The sequence below is a fragment of the Leuresthes tenuis genome, unplaced genomic scaffold (assembly GCF_036924035.1).
Source record: "Leuresthes tenuis unplaced genomic scaffold, fLeuTen1.0.hap1 SCAF_23, whole genome shotgun sequence".
Classification (NCBI taxonomy): Eukaryota; Metazoa; Chordata; class Actinopteri; order Atheriniformes; family Atherinopsidae; genus Leuresthes; species Leuresthes tenuis.
In genome coordinates, this window is record NW_027325377.1 from 12,882,032 (window position 1) to 12,899,103 (window position 17,072).

The 17,072-nt window shown below is 41.7% G+C and overlaps 1 non-coding gene and 1 pseudogene across 1 annotated transcript; one reads left to right on the forward strand and one right to left on the reverse strand.

Annotated features, from left to right (window-relative positions):
• Nucleotides 1–11,733: 11,733 nt before the first annotated feature.
• LOC140283444 (U2 spliceosomal RNA) lies at nucleotides 11,734–11,910 on the reverse strand (annotated as a pseudogene).
• Nucleotides 11,911–16,881: 4,971 nt separating this feature from the next.
• LOC140283299 (U2 spliceosomal RNA) lies at nucleotides 16,882–17,072 on the forward strand. The gene has a single exon (XR_011910007.1). It is a non-coding gene; the product is annotated as a U2 spliceosomal RNA (small nuclear RNA).

Below are 17,072 nucleotides of genomic sequence, written 5' to 3' on the forward strand. Positions count from 1 at the left end.
TCTGCTCTTGTGAAAAAGCAAACAGCGGTGCAGGATGGAAGTTTCAGGGAGCCCAAGATGAAACTTTCTTTTAGTCTGCTGAGAAAAGAGAGTGAATGCGAAGTAGACTTTAACACGGTTCTGGGAGCGAGCCGAGTGCGGGCTAACCAGGAGAATTGCTTGAAAGAAACGCGACACCGAATGAGCGGTCAGAACAAAGCCTCAATACGGTGTTCCTGTGGTGTTTTTATAAAATGCGGTGAAAAAAAAGGTGTGAATGCCCCATAGAAAACTAAAAGGTGGAGCGGAAGTGTTCGGCTGCAAGAAGGTGTGAATGTCCGACTATATTTGGTGAAAAGCAGGTGAAGCAAGGTCTGAATGCCCAACCTTACATCATCAAAAGCGAGATCAGAGGTTTTTGGCTGCAAGAAGGCCATAGTTTGCCAAAAGTGGGTAAGGTGCGAATGACCGACTAAATATCAACAAAAGTGGGGGCGGAGGTCTTCGGATGCAAGTGGGTGTGAATATCCCACCATAGAAGTATGGTGGAGAGGAAGCTGTGAATGGCCGACCATAGTTTGCAAAAAGCGGGTGAGAAAAGGTGCGAATGTCCAACCATACATGATCGTTTTGATTTTTGAGGGAGCGGAGGTGTTTGGCTGCGACAAGGTGTGAATGTCCACCCATAATTAATGAAAAGCGGGCAACAAGTAGGTTCGAATGCCCAACCATACATCATCAAAAGCAGGAGTGGATGTGTTCGGCTACAAGAAGGTTTGAATGTCCGAGCATAGTTTGTAAAAAGCGGGTAAGAAAAGGTTCGAATGCCTGAACATACATCATCAAAAGCAGGACTGGATGTGTTCGGCTACAAGAAGGTTTGAATGTCCGACCATAGTTGGTAAAAAGTGGGTATGAAAAGGTTCGAATGCCCAAAATCGGCTGAAAAAAACTGTGTTCGGCTGCAAAAAGGTGTGAATGTTTGACTAAAGTTTGTAAGACAAGGTTCGAATGCCTGACAATGTATGATCAAAAGCGGGAGCGGAGGTATTCAGCTGCAAGAAGGTCTAAATGTCCATCATTAATTGCTAGAAAACATGAAAGAAAATTTTCGAAAATCAATCTGCATATGATCATAAGTGGGAGAGGAGGTGTTCAGCTGCAAGAAGGTGTGAATGTCCTACCATAATTGCTGAAAAATGTGTTAGAAACGGTAGGAATGCCGGACCATACATCATCAAAAGCTAGAGAGGTGGTGTTCGGCTGCAAGTAGGTGTGAATGTCTGACTAAAGTTCAAATATATTAACAAAAGCGGGAGGAGAGGTCTTCGGATGAGTGGTTGAGAATTTCCAACCATAATCTATAAAATGCGGTGAAAAAAAAGGTGTGATAGAAACCTAAAAGGTGGAGCGGAAGTGTTCGGCTGCAAGAAGGTGTGAATGTCCGTCTATAGTTGGTGAAAAGCAGGAAAAGCAAGGTCTGAATGCCCAATCTTACATCATCAAAAGCGAGATCAGAGGTGTTTGGCTGCAAGAAAACGGGTAAGGTGTGAATGACCGACTAAATATCAACAAAAGTGGGGGCGGAGGTCTTCGGATGCAAGTGGGTGTGAATATCCCACCATACAAGTATGGTGGAGAGGAAGCTGTGAATGTCCGACCATGGTTTGTAAAAAGCGGGTAAGACAAGGTGCGAATGTCCGACAATGTATGATCAAAAGAGGGAGCGGAGGTGTTCGGCTGCAAGGTCTGAATTTCCAACCATAATTTGTAAACACTGTTGAAGAAAAGCCTCGAAAGCCCGACTATACACCATCAAAAGCGGGAGCAGAGGTGTTCAGCTGCAAGAAGGTCTGAATGTCCACCAATAATTACTGAAAAATGGGTAAGAAAAGGTGTGAATGCCCAACTATACATCATCAAAAGCAGAAGTGGATGTGTTCGGCCACAAGAAGGTTTGAATGTCCGACCATAGTTTGTAAAAGGCGGGTAAGAAAAGGTTTGAATGCCCGAACATACACAATCAAAAGAGGGAGCGGAGGTGTTTCGCTGCAAGAAGGTGTGAATGTCCGAGCATAGTTTGTAAAAAGTGGGTAAGAAAAGGTTCGAATGCCAGAATATACACCATCAAAAGCGGAAGCCGAGGTGTTCGGCTGCAAGTAGGTCTGAATGTCCACCCATAATTAATGAAAAGCGGGCAACAAGTAGGTTCGAATGCCCAACCATACATCAACAAAAGCAGGAGTGGATGTGTTTGGCTACAAGAGGGTTTGAATGTCCGAGCATAGTTTGTAGAAAGCGGGTAAGAAAAGGTGCGAATGCCCGACAATGTATGATCAAAAGAGGGAGTGGAGGTTTTCGGCTACAAGAAGGTTTGAATGTCCAACCATAGTTTGTAAAAAGCGGGTAAGAAAAGGTGCGAATGCCCGAACATACACCATCAAAAGAGGGAGCGGAGGTGTTCCGCTGTAAGATGGTGCGAATGTCCGACCATAGTTGGTAAAAAGCGGGTAAGAAAAGGTTCGAATGCCTGAATATATACCATCAAAAGCGGAAACGGAGGTGTTCGGCTGCAAGAAGGTGTGAACGTCCGACCAAAGTTTGTAAAAAGCAGTTAAGAAAAGGTTCGAATATCCAACCAAACATAATCAAAAGTGGGAGCAGAGCTGTTCGACTGCAAATAGGTGTGAATGTCCACCCATAATTCCTGAAAAATGGGTAAGAAAAGGTGCGAATGCCCAACCATACATCATCAAAAGAAGAAGTGGATGTGTTCTGCTACAAGAAGGTTAGAATGTCCGACCATAGTTTGTAAAAAGTGGGTAAGAAAAAGTTCGAATGCCCGAACATACACCATCAAAAGAGGGAGCGGAGGTGTTCCGCTGTAAGACGGTGTGAAAGTCGGACCATAATTGGTAAAAAGCGGGTAAGAAAAGGTTAAAATACCCAACTGTACACAATCAATAGCGGGAGCGGAGTTGTTCGGCTACAAGAAGGTGTGAAAGTCCGACCATGGTTTGTAAAACGCGGGTAAGACAAGGTGCGAATGCCCGACAATGTATGATCAAAAGAGGGAGCGGAGGTGTTCGGCTGCAAGGTCTGATTTTCCAACCATAATTTGTAAACACCGTTGAAGAAAAGCCTCGAAAGCCCGACTATACACCATCAAAAGCGGGAGCAGAGGGGTTCAGCTGCAAGAAGGTCTGAATGTCCACCAATAATTACTGAAAAATGGGTAAGAAAAGGTGTGAATGCCCAACTATACATCATCAAAAGCAGAAGTGGATGTGTTCGGCCACAAGAAGGTTTGAATGTCCGACCATAGTTTGTAAAAAGCGGGTAAGAAAAGGTTCGAATGCCCGAACATACACAATCAAAAGAGGGAGCGGAGGTGTTTCGCTGCAAGAAGGTGTGAATGTCCGAGCATAGTTTGTAAAAAGTGGGTAAGAAAAGGTTCGAATGCCAAAATATACACCATCAAAAACGGAAGCCGAGGTGTTCGGCTGCAAGTAGGTGTGAATGTCAGATCATAATTTGCAAAAAGCTGATGAGAAAGGTGTGAATGACCGACAATAATTACTGAAAAATGTGTTAGAAGAGGTAAGAATGCCGGACTATTCATCATCAAAAGCAGAGAAGAGGTGTTCGGATGCAAGAAGCTGTGAATGTCCAGCCATAATTACTCAAAAACGGGTAAGAAAAGGTAGTATTGCCAGACCATAAATGATCAAAACAGGGAGCGGAGGTGTTCCGCTGTAAGAAGGTGTGAATGTCCGACCATAATTGGTAAAAAGCGGGTAAGAAAAGGTTAAAATACCCGACTGTACACAATCAATAGCGGGAGCGGAGTTGTTTGGCTACTAAAAGGTGTGAAAGTCCGACCATACATCCTCAAAAGCAGAACTGGATGTGTTCGGCAACAAGAAGGTTTGAATGTCCGACCATAGTTTGTAAAAAGCGGGTAAGAAAAGGTTCGAATGCCCAAACATACACCATCAATAGAGGGAGCGGAGGTGTTCCGCCATAAGAAGGTGTGAATGTCCGACCATAATTTGTAAAAACCGGGGAAGAAAAGGCTTGAAAGCCCGACTATACACCATCAAAAGCGGGAGCAGAGGGGTTCAGCTGCAAGAAGGTCTGAAATGTCCATCAATAATTGCTAGAAAACATGAAAGAAAATTTTCGAATATCAAACCGCACATGATCATAAGTGGGAGCGGAGGTGTTTAGCTGCAAGAAGGTGTGAATGTCCACCCATAATTCCTCAAAAATGGGTAAAAAAAAAAGGTGCGAATGCCCAACCATACATCATCAAAAGCAGGTGTGAATGTCAGATCATAATTTGCAAAAACCTGATGAGAAATGGTGAGAATGCCCGACTATACACCATCAAATGCGGGAGCGGAGGTTTTCGGCTGTGAGTAGGTGTGAATGTCCGACCATACTTGCTGAAAAATATGACAAAGCAGTTTTCACTTGGTTTGAGTGAAAGAATTCATTTTATATCAAAATCCGAAATTGTGTAGAACTCGTGGAAATAAGTTTATTCTCGGATTCCTAAAGGTTTAGTGTTGTTCTTTGGTATACTGCAAAGTAATACTTTCTATTTTGTTGAAACCGATTAAGTTAAAACTGCTTTGTCCTTCATATTTATCCATGTCATAATAGCTTTAAACAAAAAAGAACGTTGTACTTTGCAGGATAGGAAAGAACAACACTAAACCTTTAGGAATCCGAGAATAATCTTCTTTTCACGAGTTCTACACAATTTCGGATTTTGATATAAAATGAATTCCTTCACTCAAACCAAGTTAAAACTGCTTTGTCCTTCATATTTATTCATGTCTAAATAGCTTTAAACAAAAAAGAACGTTGTACTTTGCAGGATAGGAAAGAACAACTCTAAACCTTTTCAGGAATCCGAGAATAAGCTTCTTATCACCAGTTCTACACAATTTCGGATTTTGATATAAAATTAATTCCTTCACTCAAACCAAGTTAAAACTGCTTTGTCCTTCATATTTATCCATGTCTGAATAGGTTTCAATAAAAAAGAAAGTATTAATTTGCAGCATACCAAAGAACAACACTAAACCTTTAGGAATCCGAGAATAAGCTTCTTATCACCAGTTCTACACAATTTCGGATTTTGATATAAAATGAATTCCTTCACTCAAACCAAGTTAAAACTGCTTTGTCCTTAATATTTATCCATGTCTGAATAGGTTTCAACAAAAAAGAAAGTATTACTTTGCAGTATACCAAAGAACAACACTAAACCTTTAGGAATCCGAGAATAAGCTTCTTTTCACCAGTTCTACACAATTTTGGATTTTGATATAAAATGAATTCCTTCACTCAAACCAAGTTAAAACTGCTTTGTCCTTCATATTTATCCATGTCTGAATCGGTTTCAACAAAAAAGAAAGTATTACTTTGCAGTATACCAAAGAACAACACTAAACCTTTAGGAATCCGAGAATAAACTTATTTCCACGAGTTCTACACAATTTCGGATTTTGATATAAAATGAATTCCTTCACTCAAACCAAGTTAAAACTGCTTTGTCCTTCATATTTATCCATGTCTGAATCGGTTTCAAAAAATAGAAAGTATTACTTTGCAGTATACCAAAGAACAACACTAAACCTTTAGGAATCCGAGAATAAACTTATTTCCACGAGTTCTACACAATTTCGGATTTTGATATAAAATGAATTCCTTCACTCAAACCAAGTGAAAACTGCTTTGTCATATTTTTCAGCAAGTATGGTCGGACATTCACACCTACTCACAGCCGAACACCTCCGCTCCCGCATTTGATGGTGTATAGTCGGGCATTCTCACCATTTCTCATCAGGTTTTTGCAAATTATGATGACATTCACACCTGCTTTTGATGTTGTATGGTTGGGCATTCGCACCTTTTTTTACCCATTTTTCAGGAATTATGGGTGGACATTCACACCATCTTACAGCTGAACACCTCCTCTCCCGCATATGATCATGTGCGGTTTGATATTCGAAAAATTTTCTTTCATGTTTTCTAGCAATTAGTGATGGACATTGAGACCTTCTTGCAGCTGAACACCTCTGCTCCCGCTTTTGATGGTGTATAGTTGGGCTTTCGAGCCTTTTCTTCCCCGGTTTTTACAAATTATCGTTGGACATTCAGACCTTCTTGAAGCCGAAAACCTCCGCTCCCTCTTTTGATGGTGTAGGTTCGGGCATTCGAACCTTTTCTTACCCGCTTTTTACAAACTATGCTCGGACATTCAAACCTTCTTGTAGCCGAACACATCCAGTCCTGCTTTTGATGATGTATGGTTGGGCATTCGCACCTTTTTTTTTTACCCATGTTTAAGGAATTATGGGTGGACATTCACACCTTCTTGCAGCTGAACACCTCCTCTCCTACTTATGATCATGTGCGGTTGGATATTCGAACATTTTTTTTCATGTTTTCTAGCAATTATTGATGGACATTCAGACCTTCTTGCAGCTGAACACCTCCGCTCCCGCTTTTGATGGTGTATAGTCGGGCTTCCGAGCCTTTTCTTCCCCGGTTTTTACAAATTATGGTTGGACATTTAGACCTTCTTGCAGCCGAAAACCTCCGTTCCCTCTTTTGATCATACATTGTCCGGCATTCGCACCTTTTCTTACCCGCTTTTTACAAACCATGGTCGGACTTTCACACCTTTTAGTAGCCAAACAACTCCGCTCCCGCTATTGATTGTGTACAATCTGGTATTTTAACCTTTTCTTACCCGCTTTTTACCAATTATGGTGGGACATTCACACCTTCTTACAGCGGAACACCTCCACTCCCTGTTTTGATCATTTATGGTCTGGCAATACTACCTTTTCTTACCCGTTTTTGAGTTATTATGGCTGGACATTCACAGCTTCTTGCAGCCGAACACCTCTTCTCCCGCTTTTGATGTAGAATGGTCCGGCATTCTTACCTTTTCTAACACATTTTTCAGCAATTATTGTCGGTCATTCACACCTTTCTCATCAGCTTTTTACAAATTATGATCTGACATTCACACCTACTTTCAGCCGAACACCTCGGCTTCCGCTTTTGATGGTGTATATTTTGGCATTCGAACCTTTTCTTACCCGCTTTTTACAAACCATGGTCGGACTTTCATACCTTCTTTTAGCCGAACAACTCCGCTCCCGCTATTGATTGTGTAGAGTTGGGTATTTTAGCCTTTTCTTACCCGCTTTTTACCAACTATGGTCGGACATTCACACCTTCTTACAGCGGAACACCTCCGCTCCCTCTTTTGATGGTGTATGTTCTGGCATTCGAACCTTTTCTTACCCACTTTTTACAAACTATGCTCGGACATTCACACCTTCTTGCAGTGAAACACCTCCGCTCCCTCTTTTGATTGTGTATGTTCGGGCATTCGAACCTTTTCTTACCCGCCTTTTACAAACTATGGTCGGACATTCAAACCTTCTTGTGGCCGAACACATCCACTTCTGCTTGTGATGATGTATAGTTGGGCATTCACACCTTTTCTTACCCATTTTTCAGTAATTATTGGTGGACATTCAGACCTTCTTGCAGCTGAAAACCTCCGCTCCCGCTTTTGATGGTGTATAGTCGGGCTTTCGAGCCTTTTCTTCAACGGTGTTTACAAATTATGGTTGGAAATTCAGACCTTGCAGCCGAACAACTCCGCTCCCTCTTTTGATCATACATTGTCGGGCATTCGCACCTTGTCTTACCCGCTTTTTACAAACCATGGTCGGACTTTCACACCTTCTTGTAGCCGAACAACTCCGCTCCCGCTATTGATTGTGTACAGTCCGGTTTTTTAACCTTTTCTTACCCGCTTTTTACCAACTATGGTCGGACATTCGCAGCATCTTACAGCGGAACACCTCCGCTCCCTCTTTTGATGGTGTATGTTCGGGCATTCGAACTTTTTCTTACCCGCTTTTTACAAACTATGGTTGGACATTCAAACCTTCTTGTAGCAGAACACATCCACTTCTTCTTTTGATGATGTATGGTTGGGCATTCGCACCTTTTCTTACCCATTTTTCAGGAATTATGGGTGGATATTCACACCTACTTGCAGTCGAACAGCTCTGCTCCCACTTTTGATTATGTTTGGTTGGATATTCGAACCTTTTCTTAACTGCTTTTTACAAACTTTGGTCGGACGTTCACACCTTCTTGCAGCCGAACACCTCCGCTTCCGCTTTTGATGGTATATATTCGGGCATTCGAACCTTTTCTTACCCACTTTTTACCAACTATGGTCGGACATTCACACCGTCTTTCAAGTGTAACACCTCCGCTCCCTCTTTTGATGGTGTATGTTCGGGCATTCGCACCTTTTCTTACCCGCTTTTTACAAACTATGGTCGTACATTCAAACCTTCTTGTAGCCGAAAACCTCCACTCCCTCTTTTGATCATACTTTGTCGGGCATTCGCACCTTTTCTTACCCGCTTTTTACAAACTATGATCGGACATTCAAACCTTCTTGTAGCCAAACACATCCACTCCTGCTTTTGTTGATGTATGGTTGGGCATTCGAACCTACTTGTTGCCCGCTTTTCATTAATTATGGGTGGACATTCACACCTTGTCACAGCCAAACACCTCCGCTCCCTGTTTTGATCATGTATGGTTGGACATTCGCACCTTTTCTCACCCGCTTTTTGCAAACTATGGTCGGCCAATCACAGCTTCCTCTCCACCATACATGTATGGTGGGATATTCACACCCACTTGCATCCGAAGATCTCCGCCCCCACTTTTGTTGATATTTAGTCGAACATTCACACCTTTTTGCAACCGAACACAGTTTTTTGCAGCCGAATTTGGGCATTCGCACCTTTTCATACCCACTTTTTACCAACTATGGTCGGACATTCACACCGTCTTACAGCGGAACACCTCCGCTCCCTCTTTTGATGGTGTATGTTCGGGCATTCGAACCTTTTCTTACCCGCCTTTTACAAACTATGGTCGGACATTCAAACCTTCTTGTGGCCGAACACATCCACTTCTGCTTGTGATGATGTATAGTTGAGCATTCACACCTTTTCTTACCCATTTTTCAGTAATTATTGGTGGACATTCAGACCTTCTTGCAGCTGAACACCTCCGCTCCCGCTTTTGATGGTTTATAGTCGGGCATTCGAGCCTTTTCTTCAACGGTGTTTACAAATTATGGTTGGAAATTCAGACCTTGCAGCCGAACAACTCCGCTCCCTCTTTTGATCATACATTGTCGGGCATTCGCACCTTGTCTTACCCGCTTTTTACAAACCATGGTCGGACTTTCACACCTTCTTGTAGCCGAACAACTCCGCTCCCGCTATTGATTGTGTACAGTCCGGTTTTTTAACCTTTTCTTACCCGCTTTTTACCAACTATGGTCGGACATTCGCAGCATCTTACAGCGGAACACCTCCGCTCCCTCTTTTGATGGTGTATGTTCGGGCATTCGAAATTTTTCTTACCCGCTTTTTACAAACTATGGTTGGACATTCAAACCTTCTTGTTGCAGAACACATCCACTTCTTCTTTTGATGATGTATGGTTGGGCATTCGCACCTTTTCTTACCCATTTTTCAGGAATTATGGGTGGATATTCACACCTACTTGCAGTCGAACAGCTCTGCTCCCACTTTTGATTATGTTTGGTTGGATATTCGAACCTTTTCTTAACTGCTTTTTACAAACTTTGGTCGGACGTTCACACCTTCTTGCAGCCGAACACCTCCGCTTCCGCTTTTGATGGTATATATTCGGGCATTCGAACCTTTTCTTACCCACTTTTTACCAACTATGGTCGGACATTCACACCGTCTTTCAAGTGTAACGCCTCCGCTCCCTCTTTTAATGGTGTATGTTCGGGCATTCGCACCTTTTCTTACCCGCTTTTTACAAACTATGGTCGTACATTCAAACCTTCTTGTAGCCGAAAACCTCAACTCCCTCTTTTGATCATACTTTGTCGGGCATTCGCACCTTTTCTTACCCGCTTTTTACAAACTATGCTCGGACATTCAAACCTTCTTGTAGCCAAACACATCCACTCCTGCTTTTGTTGATGTATGGTTGGGCATTCGAACCTACTTGTTGCCCGCTTTTCATTAATTATGGGTGGACATTCACACCTTGTCACACTCAAACACCTCCGCTCCCTGTTTTGATCATGTATGGTTGGACATTCGCACCTTTTCTCACCCGCTTTTTGCAAACTATGGTCGGCCATTCACAGCTTCCTCTCCACCATACTTGTATGGTGGGATATTCACACCCACTTGCATCCGAAGATCTCCGCCCCCACTTTTGTTGATATTTAGTCGGTCATTCACACCTTACCCGTTTTCTTGCCGCCAAACACCTCTGATCTCGCTTTTGATGATGTAAGATTGGGCATTCAGACCTTGCTTTTCCTGCTTTTCACCAACTATAGATGGACATTCACACCTTCTTGCAGCCGAACACTTCCGCTCCACCTTTTAGGTTTCTATCACACCTTTTTTTTCACCGCATTTTATAGATTATGGTTGGAAATTCTCAACCACTCATCCGAAGACCTCTCCTCCCGCTTTTGTTAATATATTTGAACTTTAGTCAGACATTCACACCTACTTGTAGCCGAACACCACCTCTCTAGCTTTTGATCATGTGCGGATTGATTTTCGAAAATTTTCTTTCATGTTTTCTAGCAATTAATTATGGACATTTAGACCTTCTTGCAGCTGAACACCTCCGCTCCCGCTTTTGATAATACATTGTCAGGCATTCGCACCTTGTCTTACCCGCTTTTTACAAACTTTAGTCGAACATTCACACCTTTTTGCAGCCGAACACAGTTTTTTGCAGCCGAATTTGGGCATTCGCACCTTTTCATACCCACTTTTTACCAACTATGGTCGGACATTCACACCGTCTTACAGCGGAACACCTCCGCTCCCTCTTTTGATGGTGTATGTTCGGGCATTCGAACCTTTTCTTACCCGCTTTTTACAAACTATGCTCGGACATTCAAACCTTCTTGTAGCCGAACACATCCACTCCTGCTTTTGATGATGTATGGTATGGCATTCGAACCTACTTGTTGCCCGCTTTTCATTAATTATGGGTGGACATTCACACCTTGTCGCAGCCAAACACCCTGTTTCGATCATGTATGGTTGGACATTCGCACCTTTTCTCACCCGCTTTTTGCAAACTATGGTCGGCCATTCACAGCTTCCTCTCCACCATACTTGTATGGTGGGATATTCACACCCACTTGCATCCGAAGACCTCCGCCCCCACTTTTGTTGATATTTAGTCGGTCATTCGCACCTTACCCGCTTTTGGCAAACTATGGCCTTCTTGCAGCCAAAAACCTCTGATCTCGCTTTTGATGATGTAAGGTTGGGCATTCAGACCTTGCTTCACCTGCTTTTCACCAAATATAGTCGGACATTCACACCTTCTTGCAGCCGAACACTTCCGCTCCACCTTTTAGTTTTCTATGGGGCATTCACACCTTTATTTTCACCGCATTTTATAAAAACACCACAGGAACACCGTATTGAGGCTTTGTTCTGACCGCTCATTCGGTGTCGCGTTTCTTTCAAGCATTTCTCCTGGTTAGCCCGCACTCGGCTCGCTCCCAGAGCCGTGTTAAAGTCTACTTCGCATTCACTCTCTTTTCTCAGCAGACTAAAAGAAACTTCCATCCTGCACCGCTGTTAGCTTTTTCACAAGAGCAGAGGAGAGCGCACCGTTCCCAGCGGCACTGCAGTACCGGGTCGATGCTTGGAGTGAACGGAGCAAGCTCCTTTTTCAACTCCTATTGATAAAAATCCATTTAATATGTAGTCCTTGCATAGACATATCACATATTAAACTGATAAGTACAGATGGATTATGTGCAATTAGTAAAGAGAGTAGAGGACGATCTCTCTCGTTGGAAGTCCTTACCTATATCACTTATGGGGAGAGTTACAACCATTAAAATGATGATACTACCAAAAGTTAACTATTTGTTCTCAATGATCCCCATAAAACCATCTGCTACTTGGTTTAAGTCACTAGATTCATGCATCTCCAAATTTCTGTGGAAAAAAACCCACCACGTATTAGTTTAAAAACCCTACAGAAGACCAAGGACAGTGGTGGATTAGATTTACCTCATTTTCAGCACTATTCCTTAGCCAATAGGTTACAATATATATCAAAATGGTTTAAACCTTGTTGTTGTCACAGTTCCCAGAGACGTTGTAATCGTTGAGGATTCTATATTCACCCCCTCATTAGAGGCACGTGTTGCAGATTGATGACACTGAATCTTCTTCTCTGTTCATTGCTGGCATCATTCCCAGCATCGTAAGTGTTCGTGGCATTGTTAGCCTCTTCTTCTGGATCTTGATATCGAGCATCCTTTTGTATTTCTGGTTTGTAAGTCCTCTCTCTTCGTTCACCGGAGTCTTCGTCTCTTTGTCCTTGAGTTTGGTGATTTTTTCTTCTTTTGATGCCTTGACACAGTGTGACAGGTGATACCACATGGGAGATCCTTTAACTTGGACTGCTGTCCCTGTGCTGCGAAATGGCTGTGCTGCTCAAATGGTCTCTCCTTCATCATATACACAGTTATTTATACATCACCTTCCACCATGAAGCGTTGTCCCTTTTTGTTTCTCTTTTTGTTCTTAAAATGCTGTTATAAATGTCTAAACCAATCCATTAAACTAGATCATTTTGGCAGTAAAGCGATCTACAATGTGCTTGGTCGCAAAGCTGCTCATCTGTGGTAATCAGCTCTTCAGAAAGGCATTCTTCAATTGATTTCACTCATTTTATGTAATAATTTTGTGATTTCCTACAAAACTACACTTCTTCTCCCATCTGTCTGAGTATTTAATATTGTCTGGGTCCCGTTAAAACATGTATTTTTCCCATCTAATTCCTTGTTTGCTTTAAAACAAGTATTCCCCATTTTCTATCCCTTCAGTAGCCAACCAGTTTGTATGGAGTACACTGGAGCAACTTGACTGATCAGTAAAACACTGCTTTTGTTGTCACCGCAAGGCTTCCCCCGTCGGTTGTTTCACTGAGACACTACTGAGTAACTACAACTCAACACAGTTTATACACATAACATTCATATACATACTAACAAACAAACAAACAATAATTTATCGCAATTTTCTCATCTCTGTTTGAACGTACACCCAGGTAAATATTCCTGTAGTCTTCTCATACCGACTATGGACCCATTCATTGTTTAACTTCACTGTTTTGCAAATCCTAATTGAATATTACACATTGACATTGAACTTTACTGGATAAGCAGGTCTTCATTGCATTCAGCAGCCTATATGTGAGCATTTATGTGTAAGCTGTTCTTCTTTGCATTTATCAGCAGCAAGCAATTCTTCACTGCACATGCATATGTAAATAGTAAAACAATTCCAATGTGTTAGCGAAACCTTCTATATCACAGTGGTTTCTAAGGTCTATTTTAAGTTCTTTGCCATCAGTGAGATGACATTGTTTACAAAGTGTGTCAAATTATCACTGAAGATCTTTTCAGGAATTTCAAATCTAGAAATGAGTTATTTTACGCGTGATTTTGCTACTGAGAGTGCATCTGCTTGTGCACATGGAAATATTTCAGACCATTTGGTAAAAACCTCTGTTGTCACTGAGCAGAATCGTTTCCCTTAACATTAATTTAGTTCAATGAAATCTACAAAATAATGAAATAATGAAATCCAAACAAATATGTTGAAAAAGATACACTGGCTTAGGGAATTATCTTCGTTTTGGTCTTAGATTGCCCTGTGGAATGTATTTTGCACATATTTGACCTGCTAGACAAAACTTTATTCATTTATTTATTCTAAAAAAATGTTTTTAATAATTAGTAAAACCATATGCTGTAAAAACCTGGTTCATTATTGCTTCCATCCCTCCTGTTGAGACATGACATGGTCCGTGGCTCAATACTGCAGCATATTTAAACAAATTCTTTGGCAGTATGGTTTTCCTTCCGGTCATTCATACGAGTCTATTGTAGATGGCAATTGAATAACATCTAATAATGCTAAAATATTTGTAGTTTATACATTTAGCTGTGGATGTCAACATACCTGTTTTTCCAATGCTGTGTTAACACATGTACAGTTGAGAAGGCATACTGACTGTCAGTGTAAACGTTAACAACCTTTTTGTTATTTAATTTACAAGCTTCAGTTAAAGCTACCAATTCGACTGCTTGAACAGAGTAATTTTTTGGTAGTGGTTGTTTTAAGAAAGCTTCAGTTTCTGTTACTACTGCAAATCCTGTAGCATTTGTGCCATCAGGGTTTTTTTCCTTGATCTGTTGAATAAATATAGTTATTTCTGCATTTTCATAACGTATATCAGTTAAGTCTGGCCTGGGTAAAACACTGATGGTTATTTCTGGCTTTCCATCTGTGGGGTAGGTAGCAGTGTGGATGGATTAAGTGTAGCACATCTCTCGACAACAAGGTGTGGCTGTGAAAGAAGAACTGTTATGTAGAAGAGATGTCTGGTAAAGATATTTTGTTAAGTAACCATATCACAGCCACTGCATGAGGTACCTTAAGTGTTAATGGGTGAAATAACACCATTATTGTTGATGCCTGCACTGCCAATGGCTTCTGGCCATTGATTCAAAAGTACGATCTCGTCCCTTTTTCCCCCTTTCAGTGGACACTGGCCCCTAATTACCGCAATTCAGCAGGGGGTCTTTCATTAGGAGTACTGGACTCCCCCGTGCACGGTTTCAGCTCCGACCCTGGACAGCGGAAAAAACGTTGAGATCTGGTTTGAGGACCCAATTGTTGAGAAAAGTCTCTCAATGAGACTCAGAGTTGCTGGAGTCAGTTAATGCAAAGGTTTAATCATGCAGCAAGTTCAAGAATGTGTGTGTGTATGGGTGTATGTGTGCGAACGTGTGTGAGTTTGTGTGTGTGAGAGTTTAAAGAACCTGTTATCCACAGGCAGGCCTTAACTAGTATGGCACGGGTCCAGCCTGTCTCATCTTTTTTGGAAGGTCCAGCGCTCGGCCGTAACCCTTCTGTCTGTTTGGACTCTCACATACATTCGGTTAATCATAGAAAAACGAGAACAAAACTTTTTAGCCCCTTAAATTCATAAAACAGACATGGTGCAGTTATTTCCATTCTAGAAAATAAGAGTAATCACCACCATTCCTATAAATTCTGGATATTCTAACAATCTGAATCTTTTTTAAATGTTCGATGAAGCCCTTTGCTGTTCTGTTTAGAGACTCAGCTGATCATAAACCAAGTTTTGCTCTTGAACCAAGCTTCTAAACTCTTCACCTTTTTCATTTCTCAGTTAGTATTCACTTTAAAACTGATTAAAAGAAAAATTAAATGAATGCCTATCAACAAATGTGGGATCTAAACTCTAGTGCTTCCTCTAAAATAATTTCCTTTCTCAATTCAGAAATGTGTGTGTGTAAGTCACAACACCCGTGACACCAAAACGGCTTTCTTTTCTCTCTTTTCTCTACACTCTGCACTGTGAGCACACAAAACAAATCAGAAAGGCTTTTTTCTCTCTTTTCTACATTATGGACTGTGGGGACACAAAATCGCTCTCTCTTTTTTTTTTTTTTGATTGTGTGCCAGGGCGTTGTCTCACGTATTAGATTATGCTTAAGATACGAATGAGTTTATCAGTCACATCAGAATCCATACATACTGATCCTCCCGTAATAAAATGGTCGGATCTTATCAAACACACTTTGTTTCTTGTGACAAGTCAGCGAAACAGCGTATACACGTCAAGACACTGAATCAAGTTTGCCACAAGAACTCATAAGTTTGGCAGTATTGCTCTGCCGTCAGCAATCATACACCCATTTTATTTTCATGAGACATGTGCAGGCACCTGTTCATCTACTGTTCTATCACTATGAATTAGTTTATCTATTATCAATAAGGATACTTCTACAACTACTATCAAAGTATGTCCGGACTTCTTATGTTGTCAGTTGCTATATATGAATAAGTGGGTTGCTACTGAAAAGCATTAAGCATGTCACACAGCCCAAACATATAACATTTCAGGACACACCACACAGTTAACAACCACAGTGAAGCGTGTCAAAGCCCAAACATGTAACATTCAACAGGACACTTACACAACACATTCAAATCAAACAGTCAGACAACATACAAGAACCTATACCCCAGCCGGCATTGCTCCCTGCCTTTTTTCCTACAACTCACTATGTGTGCGCACACCTTTATTCACAAACTCTTCAACTTATACTCTTTTACCGAAGCTGCTACAGCTCGATTGGCCAAATACCCTTAGATCCTATTTCGGTGAATTTGACATCTGCCTTGCATGTAACAGATTAGCGGTTTAGCAGTTTTAATTTAGTTTGAGTGAAGGAATTCATTTTATAGCAAAATCCGAAATCGTGAAGAACTCATGGAAGTAAGCTTATTCTCGGATTCCTGAATCTTTAGATTTGCTCTTTCTTTTACTGCAAAGTACAACGTTGAGCAGCACTAATGAGTTGTTTCTATTTTTGGCAGGCTTTACCTTTGCGGATGAAGCCCTTTCTGTCTGTGCAAAAGAAATCTTGTTACTGTGCAGAGTGACTTCTCTGAGTAGAGTCACCTTACTTGTTGCGACTGTGCCAATGTTCGAAGCTGGAGTGCAAAGTTGTTGCTTGAATGGTGCTCGCTGGAGCGTGCGGTAGTGTAAAGTTATACCATTTAAAAGGGCTGAAGAGTGCTCAGTGCAGCGGGTGGGCCGAGGTGCAAAGTGACACTATGGCCATAAAAAGAACACCGCTACAAGTGCGCATTGTGCCAGGAAGGGCCCTCGGACGTGAACCAGCGGACAGTTATCGCTTCTCGGCCTTTTGGCTAAGATCAAGTGTAGTATCTGTTCTTATTAGTTTAATGTCTGATGTGTCCTCTATGCGAGGACTACATATTAAATGGATTTGTATCAATAGGAGTTGAAAAAGGAGCTTGCTCCGTTCACTCCAAGCATCGACCCGGTACTGTAGTGCCCCTGGGAACGGTGCGCTCTCC